The 24,422-nt window shown below is 34.8% G+C and overlaps 1 long non-coding RNA gene across 3 annotated transcripts in view; it reads left to right on the top strand.

Moving 5' to 3' along the window:
* Positions 1-24,090, top strand: part of LOC105604038 (uncharacterized) — a 109,744-nt gene extending 85,654 nt beyond the window's left edge. For all 3 annotated transcript variants that reach the window (XR_009598451.1, XR_006057873.2, XR_009598450.1), the window contains 2 exons: positions 18,303-18,401; positions 19,119-24,090. This is a non-coding gene — a long non-coding RNA (uncharacterized LOC105604038). The remainder of the gene's footprint in view (positions 1-18,302; positions 18,402-19,118) is intronic.
* The last annotated feature ends 332 nt before the right edge of the window (positions 24,091-24,422 follow it).

Raw genomic sequence — 24,422 nt, 5'->3', positions numbered from 1 at the left:
GAGGAATACATTCCAGACAAAAGAACAAGATAAAACTGCAGAAAAACTAAGTGAAGTGGAGATAGGGAACCTACCCAAAAAATGATTCAGAGTAATGTTAGTAAAGATGATTCAAGATGTTGGAAAAATGAGGCATAGACCAAGAAGTTCCATTATTTAGCACATCATTGACCAAAGACATATTAATATACGTTTTATTACCTGAACATTATTGACTGGTGATGGATCAATATGTTTTTACGAGTGATACAATTAACATCATCAGGTAAAGTTAGAGATTAAAATTGATCAAAGGTTCATTACACAAATTATGACTGTTATTCACATTTTGCTCCGTTAGGTTTTTATTCCAACTTTGTGTATATTATAAATGCAAGTTTATTACATAAAATTTTCAAAAATGACAGATCATGAAATCTCTCACTTCTAAAAGAGCCCCCTGCAAAGACCCACCTTGTAAACTATCAGGTAAAATAACATATTCTAGAGAAAGTAATACCCACAAGACTTAAAAAAATGGCACCAGAAAGTGTAAGCCTACTTTTCCAAGGGAAAGTACAGTGAAACACAGTATGTTCTGGTGCCTATACTGCCTATCATAACCTAGCAAAATATTAGAATGTTTTAGTAAGACATGTACAAAGTTTCAAATATATACATTAAGTGCAAAAGAAGGTTGATATTTACTCAGGCATTTCACCATTCACTTATATAACAAATTGCTGGCCATAGGCGTTAGTTTCTACAAAATCCCTCTGGTCAATAATGTGTTAAGAAAGAGCCAAAAAATATAGAAGAATAAATAGATTTGAAAATACAATAACTAAGATGATAAATACACTACTAGGAATTAATAGACAAACACAGATTAAAAATTTTGTGAAGAGAGAGAAAGAATAGAAAAGATATTTGAAGAAATATCAGTCAAGAATGTCCCAAATTTCATGAAAAATGCTAGTTTATTCATTCAAAACCTCAGTGATCTCCAGGTAAAATAAACTTAAATAAATCACATATAGAAATATCATAATTCAACAGGGAAAAGTCAAAATGAGAAAATCTTGAAAATACAAAGGCAACTTATACAAGCACTTCTGAATAAGATTTAAAGCTGATTTTATCAGAAACATGGTGTCAAAAAGCAGTGCAATGACATATTCAAAGTGTTGGAAAAAGTCTGTAAACTTTTTAAAAAAGTTTGCATTTTGGAGATCTGTTGTAACATACATATATGTTAATACTTGTATCTTCCTGATGGGTTCATCATTTTATCATTATAAAGTGTACCTTTTTCTCTCTGGAATCAATCTGTCTTGAAGTCTATTTTGTCTGTTACTGATATAGCCTCCTAAGCTACAAAGATTTAAGTTTTATATATGGTAAAACAATTCTTCAAGAAATGAAGGGTAAACTAAGACATAGCTGGGGGATGGGAAGCCTGAGAGAAACTTCTTTTAGTGATTCTAGCCAACAATAATTACTAAAGAGAATTCTTCAGACTGAAATAAGGATAAAAGGACATTGGACATTGACTTGAATCCACATGAAAAGGTAAGGAGCATCAGTAAACATAATTATGTACATAAATATGAAAGAATGTCTTTTTGTAACTTTTTCCTACTATTTTATTCAAAGGAAGTACACGAAGTAATAATTATAAACTTTGTTGATAGACATATAAAGTGCAATTTCTATGTTAATTACAGAACAAAGGGAGAGAGAGAGAATGGGTCTCTACTGGAAGAAAATAAGAAGACATGCTATTGAAATTAAGTTGGTATAAATCTAAACTGGATTAAATAAAAATTATAATCCCCAGGACAACCACAAAACAAAACAAAAAATCCTCAAAAACATGATAGATATTTTTCATTATAACATTTTAACCAAAAGAAAGTAGAAATGGGGGAATGGGGGAACAAAAAATATTCTTAACGTTGCTAATCAGAGAAATGCAAATCAAAAACACAATGAAATATCATCTCATACTTGTCAGAAGAACTGTCATTAAAAAAGGAAAATCAAAAAGGAAAATCCTGGTGAGGATGTGAGAAAAGGAAACTTTTGTACACTGTGAGTGGGAACGTAAATCATGGCAGCCATTGTGAAAAATAGTATGGAAGATTCTCAGAAAATGAACTAACATATGACATGGCAATTCCACTCCTGGGTACATATATCTGAAAAAAACCTCACTGACTTGAAAAGATACATGCACCGTAGTGTTCACAGCTGCATTATTTACAATTACCAGTGTATAGAAGCTAACTTCTACAGGCAGCCATCAATAGGTGAATGAATAAAGAATATGTGTATGTACATACACACATACATACACATGAACTCTGGAATACTACCCAGCCCCCCAAAAGAATGAAAATTTGTCATTTGCAGTGTCATGGATGGACTCAGAAGTCATAATGCTAAATGAAATGTCAGATAATAAGTGATAATGCTATCACGTATATGTGTAATCTAAAAATGACAAACTTGTGACTATAGCAAAAAAAACTTCAGACTCACAGATATAGAGAACAAACTAGTGGTTACCAAAGGGGAGACAAAAGGAAGGAGGGGGCAGTATAGAGGTAGGGGATTAAGAGGCACAAACTATTGGGTATCAAATAAAATAAGCTATAAGGATATATGTCCAATGTGGGGAATATAGCCACTATTTCATAATTATAAGGGAACTAGTAAAATAACCTTTAAAAGTTGTAAATCACTATATTGTACACTTGCACCATATATTTTACATTAACTATACTTCACTAAACAAAAGACAAGATATATAGGAAACAAATGTAATCTTGTTTTATTCATAATTACATTAGATTTAAATGGAGAAATTACTGCAGTCAAAAGGTAGAGAGAGACTAGAAAATAGATTTTTAAAGTTACCTTATTTATTATTTACAAAAGACAGATTCAAAAGCCAAGTAGATTGAAAGAAAATATGGGAAAACATAACATAAAGACACTAAACAACAGGAAGCATTGGGCGCTATATCAATATCAGACAAAACAGACTTTCAGAACAAAATTGCATCTAAAGAGGGGGACATTTTATAATGAAAAATGATCAGTCCATTAGGAAGACAGAATGTGTTTCAACATTTAGAGACAAGATGGAGGAGTAAAAGAAACTTGAACCCATACCCTCTCATGAGAACACTAAAATCACAACTAATTGGTGAACAAGCATTGACTAAAAAGAAAAAAAAAAAAGACTGTAATCTACCAAAAAATATATTCTATATCCAAAGTAGAAAAAACCATGAGGGATTAGGACAGATGCACTCGTGATAAAATCAAGTCTCCTTCCACCCAGGTGGAAGACACGTGGGGCTTGAGTGTAGGAGCTCCAGAGGGGGCTGGAGGATACAGAGACTCCACTCTTGCAGGGCACACACAAGGTCTCATGTACGCCAGAAACCAGAGCAAAAGCAGTCATCCAAGTTCATGGAGCACAAAACATACCATGCAGGTTTAACCCAAGTAGGAACATGCTAAAATACACAGTAATCAAATTGACAAAATAATGACAAAGAGAAAAGTGCACCAAGACAAAAGCAACAGATAACAGAATTCCCAAAAGGTTATCAGCTGATAAATCAGCTGAAGTTTTGCTGGCCAGAAAGGAGTGGCACAATGTATCTAAAGTGATGAAACGGAAAAACCTACAACCAAGAGTACTATACCCAGTGAAGCTCTCACTGAGATTTGATGGAGGAATTGAAAGCTTTATAGATCAGCATAAGCTAAGGGAATTTAGGAGAACCAAACCAGAGTTACAGCAAATTCTAAAGGAACTCCTCTATTTAATAAAGAAAAAGTCCACAATTGAAACAAAAATTGTGAATGGGAAAGCTCACCATTAAAGGCAGACATATAGTAAAAGTAGAAAGTTGCCCACACATAAATATAATATCAGAATCAGCAATCATGAGGAGAGTATAAATGCAGAATATTGAGAATGCTTTTGAGATTAGGAGACTAGTAACTTGAAACTATATACATATATATGTATATATATATATATATATATATATACACACACACATGCACATATATACATATGACTGCCATATCAAGTCTTCATGGTAAAGGCAAACCAAAAATATGCAAAAGATATACACACAAAAAAGGAATTCAAGCAAAACACTAAAGATAGTCATCAAATCACAAGAGAGCAAATGAGGAAGGGAAGAAGACCTACAAAAACAAACCCAAAACAATCAACAAAATGGCAATATAAAGTATCAGTAGTTACCTTAATTGTAAATAGATTAAATGCTCTAACCAAAAGGCATAGACTGCCTAAATGGTTACAAAAACAAGACAGATACATATGTTCTCTACAGGAGACCGACTTCACATCTAGCTGCTGCTGCTGCTTCTAAGTCACTTCAGTCGTGTCCAACTCTGTGCAACCCCAGAGACACCAGCCCACCAGGCTCCACCGTTCCTGGAATTCTCCAGGCAAGAACACTGGAGTGGGTTGCCATTTCCTTCTCCAATGCATGAAAGTGAAAAGTGAAAGTGAAGTCGCTCAGTCGTGTCCGACTTGTAGCGACCACATGGACTGCAGCCCACCAGGCTCCTCCATCCATGGGCTTTTCCAGGCAAGAGTACTGGAATAGGTTTCCATCAAATCTAGGGACACATACAAACTGAAAGTGAAAGGATAGAAAAAGGTATTCCTTGCAAATGGAAATCAGAAGAAAGCTGGAGTAGAAATACTCATATCAGACAAAATAGACTTTAAAATAGCGTACAAGAGACAAAGAAAGACACTACATGATGATCAACTGATCACTCCAAGTAGAAGATATAACAATTTAAATTATATATATGTACCCAATACAGGATCACTCCAATATATAAGACAAATGCTAACAGTTATAGGAGGAAAAATTGATAGTAACCCAATAATAGTGGGGGTACTTTAATACCCCACTTACATCAATGGGCAGTTCATCTAGACAGAATATCAATAAGTAAACACAGGCTTTAAATAAACATTAAGCTAGATATACTTAATTGATATTTATAGAGCATTCCATTCAAAGGCAGCAGAATACGTAATCTTTTCAAGTGCACATGGACTATTCTCTAGGATAGATCACATACTGGGCCATAAAGCAAGACTTGGTAAATTTAACAAAATTAAAATCATATCTAGTATCTTTTATGACCACAATACTATGAGATTAGAAATCAACTATAAGAAAAATACTTAAACTGGGCTAAACTCTATGGTACTAAACATCAATGGGTCACTGAAGTAATCAAACAGGAAATCAAAAAAATCTAAAGACAAATGAAAACAAACAAACAAAAATCATGATCCAAAACCTATGGGATGCAACAAAAGCATTTCTGAGAGGGAAGGTTTTAGTTACTTCAGGAAGCAGCAAAAATTTCAGATAAACTATCTGACCTTACACTTAAATCAACTAGAGAAAGAAGAAGAAGAAAAACTATAGTAGAAGAAATAAAGATCAGATCATAAATAAATGAAATAGAGATGAAGAAAACACTGGAAAAGATCAATGAAACTAACAGCTGGTTCTTTTAAAAAATAAAATTGATAAACCTTTAGCAAGATTCATTAAGGAAAAAAGAGAGAGGAGTCATATCAATGAAATTAGAAATGAAAAAATAAGTTACAACTGACACAACGTAAATACAAAGGATCTTAAGAGACAACTGTGATCAACTACAAGTAACTAAATGCCAATAGAATGAACAACTTAGAAGAAATGGATAAATTATTAGAAAGGTCCACTCTCCCAAGACTGAACCAGGAAGAAATAAAAAATATTAATGGACAAGATTGGGCACATTTATGGTGGTAGGCTGTAAACTAGAAAATATTAACAGACCAATCACATGTATTGAAATCAAATCTGTGATTAAAATTCTCCACAAAATAAAATTCCCCACAAGTAAAAGTCCAGGCCCAGATGGCTTCATAGATGAATTTTGTCAAACATTTAAAGAGTTAATATCTCTTCTTCTGAAGCTATTCCAAAAAATTACAGAGAAAGGAACACTCTCAAATTCGTTCTATGAGGCTACCATCATCATCCTGATAGCAAAACAAAACAAAGATACCACAAGAAAAGAAAATTACAAGAGGCTTTTGAAAAAACTAAAAATAGAATTACCATATGATCCAGCAATCCCACTCCTGAGCATATATCTAGAGAAATTTCATAATTCAAAAAGATATATGTAACCCAGAGTTCATCACAGCTCTATTTACTATGGCCAAGATATGACTATACATATGGTACAACTTAAATGTCCATTGAGAGATGAATGGATAAAGAGGATGTGGTACATACATATAATGGAATATTGTTCAGTCATAAAAAAGAATGAATGCCATTAACAGCAACATAGGTGAAGTAAGTCAAAGAAAGAAAGATATATGATGTCACTTGTATGTGGAAGCTATTATAAATATGATACAAATGAACTTATTTATAAAATTGGATTATAAGTTTTATTAAAGCAGGAATATTTATTGATGCCCAATATAACATCAGACATTAAGCTAAATATTGGGCATATAGTTTTGAATGACACAACATAGTTCCTCCTTCATATTAAGAAAAATTCATCTCAAATTCCTGCCTTTTTTTTTTTTTTTTTTTGATCAAAGGTACTGCTCTTCCCATTGTTTTTGCGTAGGAAAGAGATGATGACCTTCTTGTGAATAAAGAATAGTGTTGCATGAGAGGAGCACAGATGACTTACCTATAGTGACAGCTGGGAAGAAAGCAGGATATGACTTACTGTACCTATCAAATGCCAGCTAGTAAAGCTATTGTCCTCAATAAGCTTAGAGCAGGGGTTCCTGTTAAATGTGGCTACATAAGAGACTTTTGAACTACTTAATCCCTCAGATGCTCTGAATCTACTTATGGAGCAATTCCCTCTAAAAGAAACCCAAAAGCTAGCTAACTCTTAAAAATCAAGTGAATGAGAAAAAAATCCACATTAAAATGAATTGACATTATCTGATGATGGAGAAGACTCTTGAGAGTCTCTTGGACTGCAAGGAGATCAAACCAGTCAATCCTGAAGAAAGTCAAACCTGAATATTCATTGGAAGCACTGATGCTGAGGCTGATGCTCCTGATATGAAAAGCCATCTTTGGCCACCTGATGTGCAAAGCTAACTCACTGGAAAAGACCCTGAAGCTGGGAGGGAGTGAAGGCAAAAGGAGAAGAGGTGGCAGAGGATGAGATGATTAGACAGCATCATCAACTCAATGGACATGAATTCGAGCAAACTCTGGAAGATAGTAAAGGACAGAAGAGCCTGGTGTGCCACAGTGCATGGGGGTCGCAAAGAGTTGGACATGACTGAGACTGAAAAACAACAACCATGAAGGGAGCTTAGGAACACGTCTGGCACCTTACATGTTGCTACAGGCCAGAGGACACATCACCTGGCTCTGATGACCAGCAGGACTTGTGTTTGCGTTCAGCTGGATTGTGGCAGAAAAAGGGACAGTTTGTGGCTGGCTGCCCCCAGGACTCAGCACAGAGAAGGCAGACAGACACTAATTTCTTAGCGAAAGAGGTCTATTTGAATACTTCAAGAGCTGCTGCTTAAGGGTCCTGCTTCGAATCAGTCTGCATCTAGATGCTAAAAGTAAGATCATCCATCCCCTTTGGTACACTGAAAGGTCTTGGCACACTTGTAACTACTGGGAGCCCAAACAACAAATAAGGTTGTTCACACAATCACAGAGGTTTGAGAAACAACCAATGGCTAGGACCCAGCTAAACAATGCACAGAATCCAACAGAGAGAAACAAACAGGAATATCTTAAAAAAAAAAAACCAAGATAAAACTCCAGAAACAATCCTAATAAGAGTTCAATGTAATTATCATAAAGATACTCACTGTAAAGATGCTCACTTTATAGTCTATAAAGAGAGGTCTATAGAGAAATGCATGAACAAAATGAAAATTTCAAGAGACGAAAATATAAGTACCAACCAAATTACAGAGCTGAAAAATACAATAATATAACTAAAAAATTAAATAGAGGAATTTGAAAGCAGACTAGGGGAAATGCAAGAAGTGATCAGTGAACTTTAAGACAGGACCCCTCTGGAAAAAGAATGCAGATAGTTTTAGGGACATCATCAAGTGGATACATATTTCCATTAGAGGGGTCTCAGAAGAAGAAAATAGAAAAAGGCAGAAACATTATTTGAAGAATAATAGCTGAAAATTTCCCCAAGCTGGGGAAGGAAACAAACATGCAAATCCAAGAAGACCAAAAAGATCCAGACAAGATGAACTCAAAATGACCAAACTAAGACGTATTATAATTAAACTGCTAAAATTTAAAGACAAAGAGAGCATCTTTAAAGCAGCAAAACAACCTTTTATGTATAAAGGAATCCCCAAAAGACTATCAGCAGATTTTTATTTGGAAACATGCAGACCAGAAGGAAGTGATCAATATACTCAAAGTGCTGAAAAAGAAAGCAAACTGCAAGCAAGGAATATTCTACCCAGAAAAGTCTTTCACATTTGAAGAAGAAATACAGAGTTTTCTGGATAAGCAAAAGGTGAAGGAATTCATCACAACTAGTCTGACTTTGGAAGAAACAGTAAAGGGAATTCTTCAAGTTGAAACAGAAGGGCACTAATTAGTAACAGAAAAGTGTATCAAAGTATAAATCTTAATGGTGAAATTTAATATATAGTTAAATCAGAATGTTGTAATGGGTGGTGAGTAAATCACTTATAAATCTACTAAGGTTAAAAGACAAAAATAGTAAAACTACCTATAAGTACTATAATTTGTTAATGAATACAAAGGACCAAAGGATGTAAACTGTGACAACAAAAGCAATATGAGAGGGAAGAGTAAAAGGCTACAGCTTTAATATGCATTCAAACATAAGTTGTTATGAACTTAAGTAGGCTATTATAAAAATACAAGATGATTTATACAAGTTTTATGGTAACTCCAAAGCAAAAATTTAATTGATACACAAAATATTAAGAGAAAGGAACTAAATATACCACTGTACAAAATCATCCAATCACAGAGGAAAGAGAAACAAATGACTTGCACAATAGCCAAAAACAATTTTAAATAGGAATAGTAAGCCCACTCTTACCAATAATCACTTTAAATATTAATGGGCTGAATTCTTTAATCGAAAGACAGGGTGCTGAATGGATAAAAATCTAACTATTGGCTGCTATAAGGGACTTAGTTCTGTTATAAGAACACACACAGATTAAAAATGAAGAGATGGAAAAATATACTCCATGCAAAACAAAACTGAAGAAAAACGAGGGAAAATGTACTTATGTCAGACAAAAGAGGCTTTAATCCAAAGACCGTAGTAAGAGACAAAAGAGATTATTATGCAATTATAAAGGCATCAATCTAACAAAAGGATATAACATTTGTAAATATTCATTCATCCAACATAGTAGCACTACATATGTTAACATACATGACCAGAGAACAGACAGCAATACAAAAATAGTGAAGGACTTCAATTCATTTTCAACAATGCATAGATCATCAAGACAAAGTATCAATAAGGAAACACTGCACTCAAACACTTACAGAAGATCATTCCAAAATCACAGAATAAACATTCTTTTTAAGTGCACTTAGAACATTCTTCAGGATTTACCGTGGCCACAAAACCAGCCATGGTAAGTTTTAAAACACTGAAATCACATCAGGCATCTTTTTGATCTACAATGTTACAAAACTAGATCAATTACAAGAAGAAAAAAATCTGGAAAATTCAAAAATATTAGAAAATTGAATTTTCACTACTGTAAAACCAATATGTCAAATAAGAAATTAAAGAAAAAATCTTGAGACAAATGACAATGGAAATAAAACATACCAAAACTTATATGGGATGCAGCATAAGCAGTTCTAAGAGGGAAATTTACAGTGATAAATATCTATGTCAAGAAACAAGGTCTCAAACAACCTAAATTTACACCTCAAGGAGCTAGAAAAAGAAAAGCTAATTAAATTCAAAGTTAGTAGAATGAAGGAAACAACAAAGATTAGAGAGTAAATTAATGAAAAAGAATAAAGAGACAGTAGAAGAGATTAATTAACCAAGAGCTGGTCTTTTGAAACAATAAAATAGAAAAACCATAGCTAGAGTCATCAAGAGAAAAAGAGGACTTCAGTAAAATTAGAAATGAGAGAGATGTTATAAGAGGAGACAACACCACAGAAAGAAACGTGTAAGAATCATAAGAGACTGATACGTGCCAACAAACTAGACAACCTAGAAAAATAAAATTCTAAAAAGATACAATACACTAGAACTAATTTATGCACAAATAGAAAATCTGAACAGACTAAGTATTTGAAAGGAGATGGAATCAGTAATCCAAAATCCCTTTATAGCTTTGTAATCCCTCTAAGAATCAGATGGTTTTGCTGGTGAATTATATTAAAAAAAATAAAAAATTACCAATCCTTTCAAACTTTTCCAAAAGCAAGAAGAGGAAGGAACATTTCTAAATAAACTTTATTAGCCCAGTTTTATTCTGATACTAAAACTAAGCAAGGCTACTACCAAAAAAAAAAAAAAGGTCAGTATTTCTGAAGAACACAAATACAAAACTTCACAAGATATTAGCAAACAAAATTTAAGTATGCAGTCAAAGATCATCTACCATGATTAAGTGGGATTTCAGAGATGCAAGGATGTTCAACATCTGCACATCAATGTGATATATCACATTAATAAAATGAAGGGTAAAAATCATATGTCTTTTTAATAGATGCATAAAAAGCATTTGACAAAATTCAATAACCAATTATGATTTAAAAAATCTCAATAAAGTGGCTGTAGAGGGAACATGCCTCAAAATAATAAAAGCAGTATATCACAAACCTACAGTCAACAGTATACTTAATGTGAAAAACCGAAAGCCTGTGTTCTAAAATCAGGAGGAAGTACAGGACACTCACTCTGGTCATTTTTATGTAACACAGCATTGGAAACCCTAATTAAAGAAATTAGGCAAGAAATAAAAGTTACCAAACTTGGAAAAGAAGTAAAATTATCTCTATTTGTAAATAACATGATATTTTATGTAGAAAACCCTAAAGAATCTGCCAAGAACAACAACAAAAACCTGTTAATGGGCAAGTTCAGTAAATTGCATGATATAAAAACATATACAAAATTAGTTTCAGTTCTATAAACTAATAATGGAATTAAGAAAACACTTCCACTTACACAATAATATCTAGGAATAAATTTAACTACTGATGTCAAAGACCTGCCCAATGACATTGATGATAGAAATTGAAGATGACAAAATGAACAGAAAGATTTTCTGTGCTCACAGATTGAAAAATGACTGTCATTAAAATATTCAAGCTGCCCAAAGCAATCTGCAGAGCAAACACAATCTTCATCAGAATTTCAATGGCACTTTTTTTGTTACAAAGAAATAAGCAATCCTAAAATTTGTATGGAACCATAAAATATCTGAATAGCCAAAACAATCTTAAAAAAGAAGAACAAAGTTAGAGGCATCACGGTTCCTGATTTGAAACCCTATTATAAAACTACAGGAATCAAAATAGTATGATATCAACATTAAAATAAGACACACAGATCAATGAAATAGGATAACCCATAAATTAATCTACATATATGATCAATAACTTATGACAAAGGAGCCAAGAACATACATGAGGAAATAATAGTCTAATAATACTGGTATTGGGGCCACTCTCTTATGTGTGTGTGTGTTAGTTGCTCTGTCATGTCTGACTCTTTGAGACTTGAGGACTGTAGCCCACCAGGCTCCTCTGTCCATGAAATTCTCCAGGCAAGAATAGTGAAGTTGGTTGCCATTCCCTTCTCTAGGGGATCCTAGGTTGTTCAATCCTGAACCAAGGATTGAACCTGGGTCTCCCACACTGCAGGCAGATTCCTTACCATCTGAGCCACCTGGGAAGCCCTCCACTATCTTATACCATATAAAAAATGAACTCAATATAGATTAAAGATGTCAATATAAGACATGAAACCATAAAAACTTCTAGAACATAGGAACTAAACTCCCTTACATCAATTTTTGATATGAATTTTTAAAATTTGATACCTAAAAAGAAATAAAAGTAAAAAACAAAAAAACAAGACTATGTCAAACTAAAAGCTTCTGTGCAACTAAAGATATCTTCAATAAAATGAAAAGGTTACCTACAGAATGTAGGTAAATGAAACTATGAGCCATGTCTTGTAGGGTCACCCAATATGGAGATGTCATTGTGAAAAGTTCTAACAAAATGTGGTCCATGGAAGAATGGAGTGAAAAACCACTTCAGCATTCTTGCCTTGAGAACCCCATGAACATTTTCTTCAAGAAAATTAGAGATACCAAGGGAACATTTCATGCAAAGATAGGCACAATAAGGGACAGAAATAGTATGGACTCAAGAGAAGCAGATGATATTAAGAAGAGGTGGCAAGACTATACAGAAAAAGTGTACAGAAAAGGTCTTAATGATCCAGAAAACAACGATGTCATGGTCAATCACCTAGAGCCAGACACCTTGAAGTGTGATGTCAAGTGGGACTTAGGAAGCATTACTACAAACAAAGCTAGTGGAGGTGTGAAATTCCACCTGACCTATTTCAAATCCTAAAAGATGATGCTATTAAAGTGCTGCACTCAATATGCCATCAAATTTGAGCACTCAGCAGTGACCACAAACTGGAAAAGGTCAGTTTTCATTCCAATCCCAAAGAAGGGCAATGCCAAAGAATGTTCAAACTACTGCACAGTTGCACTCATTTCACATGCTAGCAAGGTAATCCTCAAAATCCTTCAAGTTAGGCTTCAACAGTACATGAACTGAGAAATTCCAGATGTACAAGCTGGATTTAGAAAAGACAGACGAACCAGAGATCAAATGCCAGCATCTGTTTGATCATAGAAAAAGCAAGGGAAGTGCAGAAAACAGCTATTTCTCCACTGATTACACTAAAGTCTTTCACTATGTGGATCACAACAGACTGGAAAATTCTTAAAGAGATGGGAATACCAGACCACCTGATCCGCTTCCTGAGAAATCCGTATGCAGGTCAAGAAGCAACAGAACTGGACAAGGAGCAATCAACTTGTTGGAAACTGGGAAAGGATTATGTCAAGTCTGTATACTATCACTCTGCTTATTTAACTTTTTTTGCAGAGTACATCATGCAAAATACTGGGCTGGATGAAGCACAAGGTGGAATCAAGACTGTCAGGAGAAATATCGATAACCTCATATTCACATGACACCACCTAATGGCAGAAAGTGAAGAGGAAATAAAGAGCCTCTTGATGAAGTAGAAAGAGGAGAGTGAAGAAGATGGCTTGAAACTCAAAGTTCAAAAAACTAAGATCATGGCATCTGGCCCCATTACTTCATGACAAATAGATGGGGAAAGAATGGAAGAAGTGAGAGACTTTATTTTCTTGGGCTCCAAAATCATTGCAGATGGTAACTGCAGCCATGAATTTAAAAGACGCTTACTCCTAGGAAGAAAAGCTATCACAAACCTAGACAGTATATTAAAAAACAGAGGTATCACTTTCCTGACAAAGGTCCATCTAGTCAAAGGTAGGGTTTTCCTAGTTTTCCCAGTAGTCATGCATGGATGTGAGAATTGGCCCATAAAGAAGGCTGAGTGCCAAAGAACGGATGCTTCTGAACTACGGTGCTGGAGAAGACTCTTGAGAATCCCATGGAAAGCAAGGAGATCAAACCAGTCAATTCTGAAGAAAATCAACCCTAAATATTCATTGGAAGGACTGACACTGAAGCTGAAACTCCAATATTTTGGCCATCTGATGCGAAGAGTTGACTCATTGGAAAAGGCCCTGATTCTGGGAAAGATTGAGGGCAGGAGGAGACGGGGGTGACAGAGGATGAGATGGTTGGATGGCATCATCAACTTAATGGACATGAGTTTGACCAAACTCTGGGAGACAGTGAAGGACATGGATGCCTTGTGTGCTGCTCTCCATGGGGTTGCAAAGAGTCAGACACAACTGAATGACTGAACAACAACAACAATAGCAACTGACAGAATAGGAGAAAGTATGCGCAAATTAGTTTTGACAAAGGTTAATAACCAAAATATATGAAGAACATATACAGCTCAGTTGCAACCCCTGAAACAATCTGTTAAAAAATGGACAAAAGAACTGAATAGACATTTTTTCTAAACATATACAAGCAATCTACATACACATGAAAAGATATTCAACCTTACTAATCATCAGGAAAATGCAAATCAAAACCTCAATTGAGATATCACCTCACATCTGTTAGAAAATTTGTTATCAGAGGCAAGAGATAACAAATGTTGGCTAGGCTTGGAGAGAAAGTTACCCTATATACTGTTCCTGGGAATGTAAATTGGTGATGATAGTATGGGAAACAGTAGAGAGGTTCAGCAAAACATAAAAAAAAGAAAAAAGAACTACCCAATGATCCAGCAATTTCACCTTTGGATACATATAAAGGAAACAAAATTCTTTTCTTGGAAAGATATCTGCATGTTCATTGCAGCATTGCTTACAATAGCCAAAGACAGATACAACCTAAGTGTCCACTGAATGATTAATGGATAAATAAAATACACAAACACACATATACATTCAAGGAAATATTATTCAGTCATAAAAAGAAAATCCTGTATTTTGAAACAACATGGTAAAATAAGACTGAAAGAAATAATGTATTTTTATTTCACATTTATACCATTTATATATTGAGTTAAAAAAACCACAAACTCCAGATACATTGGTGGTTGCAGGATGGAGGATGTGGACAAAATGGGTCAAAGTGTGGAAAAGGTACAAAATCCCAGTTAAAAAATTACTTAAGTTCTGGGATGTAATGCATAGCAAGATGACTAAAGTTAATATTGTGGGCTTCCCAGGGGGCTCAGCAGTAAAGACTACACCTGAAAGGGAGAAGAATCAAATCAACAAAATTAGAAATGAAAAAGGAGAGGTTACAACAGCTATTTCAGAAATACAAAGGATCATAAGAGACTATTATGTGGAACTATATGCCAGTAAAATGGACAACCTGGAAGAAATGGACAGATCCTTAGCATCAATGTTTCAAGACTGAACCAGGAAAAAATAGAAATTATGAACAACCCAAATATAAGCACTGATCAAAACTCTCTCCAAAAGGAAAGCCCACAGCCAGATCACTTCCCAGGTGAATTCTACCAAACATTTAGGGAATAGCTAAGCCCTATCCTTCTAAAACTCTTCCAAAAATTTGCAGAGGAAGGAACACTTCCGAACTCATTCTATGAGGCCGCCATCACCTTGATACCAAAAAAAAAAAAGAAAATTACAGGCCAGTATCACTGATGAACATAGATGCAAGAATCCTCAACAAAATTCGAGCAAACAGAATTCAACAACACATTAAAAAGATCATACACCACGGTCAAGTTGGGTTTATACTAGGGATGCAAGAATTCTTCAATATACATGAATCAATTAATGTGATACACCATATTAATAAACTGAAAGGTAAAAACCATATGATAATCTCAATAGATGCAGAAAAAGCTTTTGACAAAATTCAACACCATTTATGATAAAAAAAAAACTCTTCACAAAGTGCCCATAGAAGGAACCTACCTCAACATAATAAAGGCCATACATGGTAAACCCACAGCAAACATTATTTTCAATGGTGAAAAACTTAAATCATTCCCTCTAATATCAGGAACAAGACAAGGGTGCCCACTCTCACCACTCTTATTCAACATAGTTTTGGAAATCCGAGTTATGGCAATCAGAGAAGGAAAAAAAAAGGAATCCAGAGTGGAAAATAAGAAGTAAAACTCTCACTGTTTGCAGATGACATGATACTATACATAGAAAACCCTAAAGGTATCAACAGAAAATTACTAGCGCTAATCAGTGAATTTAGCAAAGTTGCAGGATACAAAATCAATACACAGAAATCACCAGCATTCCTATACATTAACAATGAAATATCAGAAAGAAATTAAGGAATCAATCCTATTAACCGTTGCAATGAAAAGAATAAAATACCCAGGAATAAACCTACCTAAGGAGACAAAAGAGCTGTATACAGGAAACTATAAGACACTGAACAAGATAAAATCCCCAAGATAAACCCATACACTTATGGATACCTTATTTTTGACAAAGGAGGCAAGAATATACAAAGGGGCAAAGACAGTTTTTCAATAAATGCTTCTGGGATAACTGAACAGATACATGTAAAAGAATGAATTTAGAATACTTTCTAATACCATACACAAATACAAACTCAAAATGGATTAAAGACCTAAATGTAAGTTAGACCAGACATTATAAAACTCAGAGGAAAACTCAAGGCAAAACACTCTAGGACATAAATCATAGCAAGATCCTCTATGACCTACCTCCTTGAATAATGGAAATAAAAACAATCGGGAGCTAATTAAACTTGAAAGCTTTTACAAAGCAAACTATAAACAAGGTGAAAAGACAATTCTCAAAATGGGAGAAGATAAATAACAAATGAAACAAGTGACAAAGGATTCATTTCAAAAACATACAAGCAGCTCATACAAATCAATACCAGAAAAACAAACAACCCTATCAAAATGTGGGAAAAAAGACCTAAACAGACATTTCTCCAAAGAAGACATACAGATGGCTAATAACCACATGAAAAGATGCTCAACATTGCTCATTATTAAAGAAATGCAAATCAAAACTACAATGAGCTATCATCTCACACTGGTCAGAATGGCTATCATCAAAAATCTACAAACAATAAATGCTGGAGAGGGTATGGAGAAAAGGGAACTCTCTTGCACTCTTGGTGGGAATGTAAATTGATAAAGCCACTAGAGAAAACAGTATGGAATTCCTTAAAACACGAGGAATAAAACCACCATATGGCCCAGCAGTCCCACTACTAGGCATATACCCTGAGGAAACCAAAACTGAAAAAGACAAATGTACCCAAATGTTCATTGCAGCTCTATTTACAATAGCTAGGATATGGAAGCGACCTAGATGTCCACTGACAGATGAATGGATAAAGAGGCTGTAGTACATATACAAAATGGAATATTACTTAGACATAAAAAGGAATGCATCTGAGTCAGTCCTAGTGAGGCGGATGAACCTAAAGCCTGTTATACAGAGTGAAATAAGTCAGAAAGGGAAAAACAAATATCGCATACTAACACATATATATGGAGTCTAGAAAGATGGTACTGAAGAACCTATTTGCAGGGCAGCAGTGGAGACATAGACATAGAGAACGGACTTATGGACATGGGTGGGGAGGGGAGGAGAAGGTGGGATATATGGAGAGAGTAACATGGAAACACCCATTATTACCATATGTAAAGTAGATAGCCAATGGGAGTTTGCTGTATGACTCAGGGAATTAAAATTGGGGCTTGGTAACAACCTAGAGGGTTGGGATGGAAAGGGAGGTGGGAGGGATGTTCACGTGAGAGGGGATATGGGTAAACCTATGGCTGGTTCATGTTGATGTTTGGTAGAAACCAATACAATACTGTAAAGCAATTATTCTTCAGTTACAAATAAATAAATTTAATAAAATAATAAAGAATTCACCTGTCAATGTAGGAGATGTCTGTTTGATCCCTGGCTTGGGAAAATCCCCTGGAATAGAAAATGGCAACTCACTCCAGTATTCTTGCCTGGAAAATCCCATGGACAGAGGAGCCTGGTGGCCTATAGTCCACAGGCTCACAAAGAGTCAGACAGGACTGAGCACACAAAGTTAATAATACCATGTTATAATTTAGAAGTTGCTAAGAGAGTGTATCTTAATTCACTGGGCAGAGACATATTAATGTGTCTTTTGTTACCTGAATGTTACTGACCAGTGTTTCAATATTCACTTCATAACAATTTGCCTGCCACAGGGGTTAGTTTCTATAAAAATCACCTGGTCAATAACGTGTTAAATTAAAAAAAAAATTAACTATGTGTGTGTGATGATCTATCATCTAGAATTACTGTGGTATATATTTCTCAATATATACATGTATCGACCACATTGTTCACTTAAAACTCACAGAATGTCATGTGTCAATTTTATAATAAAACTGGGAAAAGATGAGCATCATTCAGGAGGTAACAGCATAGAGGGACCACTTTGCTTGATTCAGAGCTTTATTAATTATGTGCACATTTCTTTTATTGCTAAATAATATGGCAAATTTCTTCCTAGGCTCTTTGGCAGAAGGAGAATATGAATTTTAGATCTGTGGGTTCTGAGGATTACAACATGGGAAGCATGTTTCAAACTGACTATCACAGAGTCAAGAGTGTAAGTAATAGGCATCAGGAGCTGATGCTTAGAGATAAGGGATCAGTGGAACAATGAAAGCCATGAATGAGTTAAAGAGAGAGGCTGCATTTTGGATAAAAAATGCAAATAATAATAGTTACTATCAAGGCTGAACTTAATTATGGTAAGATCAAGTATATTATCTAAAGAGTACAAACACATTTGTATAGCCATGAAGAAACAAGCAACAAAACCAACCCAAAATTAAGAAAATACTTGCGGTAATCTTATCACACAAAGGTTTCAAATTTTTTCATTTGTAATGATATTTGTTGGAGAAGAAAATGGCAACCCACTCCAGTATTCTTGCCTAGAGAATCCCAGGGATGGGAGAGCCTGGTGGGCTGCTGTCTATGGGGTCTCACAGAGTCGGACACGACTGAAGCGACTTAGCAGCAGCAGTATGAAGTTTAATTTTAAAAATGATACAAAACAGTATTTTTGAAATTGGAGATTATCTAAATATATATATGGAAGTGAACATGTATGGAGTTGTTTTGTATATATAAAAATACATATACACACACACATTCTTCAATATCACAACATATATTATCCATATATATATCACTGTGATATGCGTATATATGTATGATTCTATAATTTCCAATCATATTCCAGAGAGGATTTAAGGTACATGAATCAATAGCTTTGTGTCATTTCTGTCACTTTAACTAAAGTCTCTTTGATTTTTAGGTCTTTGGAAAATACATCACACATTCACCTGCTCAGAATAGAAACAACCCATACATTCCACAGTGAAGAAAGAATATCAAGAGAAGCATTGTCAGAGCTTCTGGATATTTCTTACCATATAAGGAATTAAGTAGAGTCAAGTGAATGTGGAAGCCTTCATGAAATTCATATATTTTATTAATACAATTGAAATTGTTTTATGATTTGGGAACTAACTGATAAAGCTTTGTAAAACTGTAGATAATAAACTATATTGAGTTACATATTGAATAAGTCATTTTCATCAAAGTCACCCTGCTCTTTTATTGTACTTACAAAGCTTTATTACAACAATAACATTTGTAATTTTTATTCATTGTTTAATATTGTTTGTTCCTTACTTAACTGTAAGCTCCAGGAATGCAGGAACCATATTTTTTAGTTTATCATTGTAAACCTAGGAAAGTATCCAGTACTTAATAGCTGATGAATAAATTTATGAATTTAAAAGATTGAAAATTGGTAATCACTTTGAAAATCCAGGATGTATAGTTATCATTCTTACATGTCAAAGTGAAATTCATTTAATACTTTTGGAAAGTTCTATGCAAGAACATTGCTTACATTCCCTGAGGTGTCAATTGCCATACCAAAGGTCTTGTTACCTGAATACTATGACCTAAATTTTCATATTCAAAGGCAGTAAACTTCTCTGTCAATCTTTTTGAAAATCCAGTTAATGCTAAGTCTGGGGTGACACATTCAACCTCAAAATTTTAGCAACTTGGTGCTGGGTAAGCTGTTTAAAATACTTTCAATAAATAACAAAGCTGGAAAGGGTGTGAAGAAAAGGGAACCCTTCTACACCGTTAGTGGGAATGTAAGTTGGTGCAGCCACTATTGGAAACAGCATGGAGGCTACTCAGAAAACCAAAAATAGCATTACCATATGATCTAGCATCCCTACTCCTGGGCATATACCTAGACAAAACTATAATTCAAAAAGATACATATATGCACCCTATGTTCATAGTGGTACTGTTTATACTAGTGAAAACATGGAGACAACCTAAATATCCATTTACAGGTGAATAAATAAGGAAGATGTAGTATATATCTACAATGGAATACTACTCAGCCATAAAAAGAACAAAATAATGCCAATTGCAGCAACAGGGATGCAACTAGAGATTATTATACTAATAAGTCAAGACAAATACCGTATGGTATCACTTGTGCATAGAATCTAAAATTTGACACAAATGAACATATCTACAAAACAGAAACAGACTCAGATGTAGCTCGGACTTGTGGTTGTCAAGGGAGAGGTGGGGAAGGAGAGTGATCTGGGCATTTGGAGTTGTGTGATGTAAACTACTGCATTTAGATAGCATATTAAGAAGCAGAGACATTACTTTGCCAACAAAGGTCCATCTACCCAAGGCTATGGTTTTTCCAGTAGTCATGTATGGATGTGAGAGTTGGACTGTGAAGAAAGCTGAGTGCCGAAGAATTATGCTTTTCAACTGTGGTGTTGGAGAAGACTCTTAAGAGTCCCTTGGACTGCAAGGAGATCCAACCAGTCCATCCTAAAGGAGATCAGTCCTGAGGGTTCATTGGAAGGACTGATGCCGAAGCTGAAACTCCAATACTTTGGCCACCTCACAGGGAGAGTTGACTCATTGGAAAAGACCCTGATGCTGGGAGGGACTGGGGGCAGGAGGAAAAGGGGATGACAGAGGATGAGATGGCTGGATGGCATCACCGACTCAATGGACATAAGTTTGGGTAAACTCTGGGAGTTGGTGATGGACAGGGAGGCTTGGCATGCTGCGATTCATGGGGTCACAAAGAGTCGGACACGACTGAGCGACTGAACTGAACTAAACTGCATTTAGAGTGGATAAAGAGAAAGATCCTACCTACCTAGGGAATTATATCCAACCTCCCAGGGTAAACCACAATGGAAAAGAATATTTAAAGAAGAATATATGTGTAAAACTGTCCTGTACAGCAGAAATTGGCACAACATTGTGCCAATCAACCATACTTCAATGAAAAAAAGAAAATACTTTTTTTGGCCATAATTAGCATTCAAATATTAATATTTCTTTTTTTTTCTTCATAGCTACTACCTGTGCCTGTTATGTGATTGGCTAGTGGTTAAAAATGATTGGCACATGTGAGCACCCCACCCCTCACTGGCCCAGTTCCCAACAGCCCCTAGTAAAGGTGATATATAGAGCATGATGTTTATCCTCAAGATTCCTTAAATACCCATACATTCATCTGAAATACTCCTAGTCCTATAACCCCAGGTACTTCTGGTGGCTGAAGATCTTGGGATGTGGGACCCTTGCCCAACCCAGAGCAGGTTTTCCAGCTTAGAGTCATTCCCCTCTCCACCAACATTCCTATTGTTAAAGTGCAATTTGTGGCCTTTTTAGAAATATTTGGCAATTTCTCATCAGTGTTATCTTGGGAAAATTTTTCTAAAGTGTGAAAATAGGGGGGAAAAATGATTGCAAGTCCTTTCAGTATCATGTTACAAAAGTGCTTCTCCAGTTGTAATACACACCTAAATGAACTGGTGATACTTTTTAAATGCAAATCGTGACTCCATGCACCTGGAGTGGGGACCCAGATTTTGGAATGCTGCTTGACGATACTACCCATTTTGAACAGCAATGTTTGGGGACAAATTGATGAAAGCCCTTGTAAAAGGCCACGCCAATTTCTAGGGTGGTGGTTCTCAAACTCGTTTGGATGTTAGAACTGCTCAAAGAGGTTTTAAAAAATCCTGTTGCTCAGGCCTTACTCAGTTTCCAAGTAGATGGGAATATTGGGGGATAAGACCTTATCATCAGTGTTTTTTAAAACTCCCTAGCTGTTTCTAATATATTCTAAGGGAATATAACTTTGCTTACACAGCTGATTAGGGCCATTTTACAGTTCTGTAAAACTGCTAAGCTGTGATGGTTTCATTGCCCTATAGGACTTTAACTAATTTTGTATCTAATTTGGTACTTCATTTCAGCTTTTTTTCTCCCCTACTGACTAAAAAATTCTAATTTCTCAAATTTTATTTTGTCATCTTGCTAGCTCTCTCATTAGTGAGTTAAGTAAAACTTTGACACACAATGCTTCAATGGTTTTCCTCTATTTGATCCAATCTATTATCCTAATTTCTCAGCCAGTAGCTACATTTTCTCTTTTGTTTGAGCAAGAGCCAACCTTTTTTTGGAAGTTGCTAATGAACACATTATAAATTCATATGGTATTTTGGGGTCTCCAACACCTCCTACCATTCTTGATACAACACTAATCAAACCAACAATTCATTGCTAGTTTAGTCATTATTGACAAACTTGATATTAAAGTACATTTTTGGAAATCAGTTTACACTGTGACCTGTGCCAATTCACTATCATTTGGGAGATCGTTCCCTCTCTTATTTACAAGAGAAATGCCACAGCATAGCTGTCAGCTTACTTGGACCTGGAGCTCTTTTCCTACAGTGGGGGTAAGTTGGCTCGAGTTCACCTGCATTTCCCCTGCAGCTTCCCCTCATGACTGATGGCTCCCATTTGCAGGATGTCAGGCCAGGGTTTGAGCGACTGCCTGTAGCAAAGTAAATTGGCCCACTTAGGGATCAAACCTGTGAACTTGGCTTCATCAGCACAGTAATCTTAGCAGAGGCACGAACCTGCCACTTTATCAGCTGATTGATTTCACTGAAAGTTATGATGAAATTGTTCTGCATCTCAGCTAAAGAAACACTGTGTTAGAGATGCCTAAAGATGAATATCCTTTTGATGTAAAAAATGTAAAATGTAAGATTGATGAAAAATAATTAAAATTATATTTACATATTTTGAAAAATCTCACACAAGTAAGGACATCTATCCTGAGCTTATAACATATCTTCTCTTTAGTCTTCACCTTTAATATGATATTCTAATTTAAAAAAATAAAGTATGTTTTACCAATACAGCTATATTTATTGCCAATTTTCATAATATACAGTAAATATTAAGAGAGACTATAAAGACATGCCTCAGTTGGAAGTCTTTCTCTTCAATTTTATCCTCTTGTAAATGATTCACTTATTCTGAAGATTACATTTTTTGAATAATTGTGAATAAGAAAAATGTTTTCTAGTTTGAAACTCTCTGGCTTCATATGGTCCAGTCATTGAATGTCTTCCATTAGGACAAGTAACCTTTTTAGATATCTATGATTATAGGAATTAACTGGGAATCATTTCTAGTCAAATCTGTTGAGTAAGGTATAGATTTACATTGTTTTAATTAACTGTGGATATAACATGTGACTTGAAAAAAAATATAACTGCTTTTCTCAAGTGGATTATAAACTAGTCTTGAAGGCTCTTTCCAAAAGGGAATTTCAAAATATTTTAAGATAATGCAAAAGTTAATGAAATAAGTAAAACCTGTCATGGTGCATATGATAAAAGGCATTATTTATCTTGATATTAACTTTCTGAAAATATATTTTGTTCAGTTTTGTTTTTGATTCATTACACATAGATACAATATTTCAGTACTTTTAAAAAGTATTGACATGACTGAATTAAATTTTTTTGCCTTAATTGATTATTTTTGGAAAAACAAGAAGTTCACATACTAAATCTCAAAGGGAAATAAAGGGGAGGACAGAAAGATGATGTTTTATAATACTTGAATGATTGTAATTCATTTTTTTGTAGCAAATACTTATGATCAGTGAGTTCAAACATTTAACTTTATAATGAAATTTTAGCTATGTTATTAATCAAATGGTTAGTATCAGTGTCTTTTGGAATTAAAATTATTGTTCAAATATAATGAACTATTTGACAAAGAATTGTTGATTTATATTTTCCAAAGCAGGGAAAATAATTGTGTTTTTCAAAATAGTAACTGCTACCAGTGAAGTCTAATGTAATTAATTAGATAAGGTATTTCATACAGAATAAAAGTCAAAACTGCCAGAAGTTTGAAAAGCTCTTCCTTACTTTCTTCTACTCACACCCTTCCTTTTCTTGGTAACAGTACTCCTTATTTCTTCTGAGAAAAGATGTGTCAATCACTTCAGTCAGTGGGATTTGGGGTCAGATCTGGCCATAATTATCTGTCCAATCAGAATACTCTATGAATCCCATCTATAATAATTGGTTCAGGGATGGGTCTGTAATGGAAGCTGAGCCAGTAAGAAAATTTCTGCTGGACATTTTAGTCGTGAGGTCTTCTGCATCTGTAGCGGCCAAGAAATAAAATCATAGAGCTGCTGGTTGGCCTTCTTTGTTACTAACTGGGAGAGCCA

This window comes from Ovis aries, chromosome 24 (genome assembly GCF_016772045.2).
Source record: "Ovis aries strain OAR_USU_Benz2616 breed Rambouillet chromosome 24, ARS-UI_Ramb_v3.0, whole genome shotgun sequence".
Taxonomy (NCBI): Eukaryota; Metazoa; Chordata; class Mammalia; order Artiodactyla; family Bovidae; genus Ovis; species Ovis aries.
This window is presented reverse-complemented; position numbering and strand designations above follow the sequence as displayed.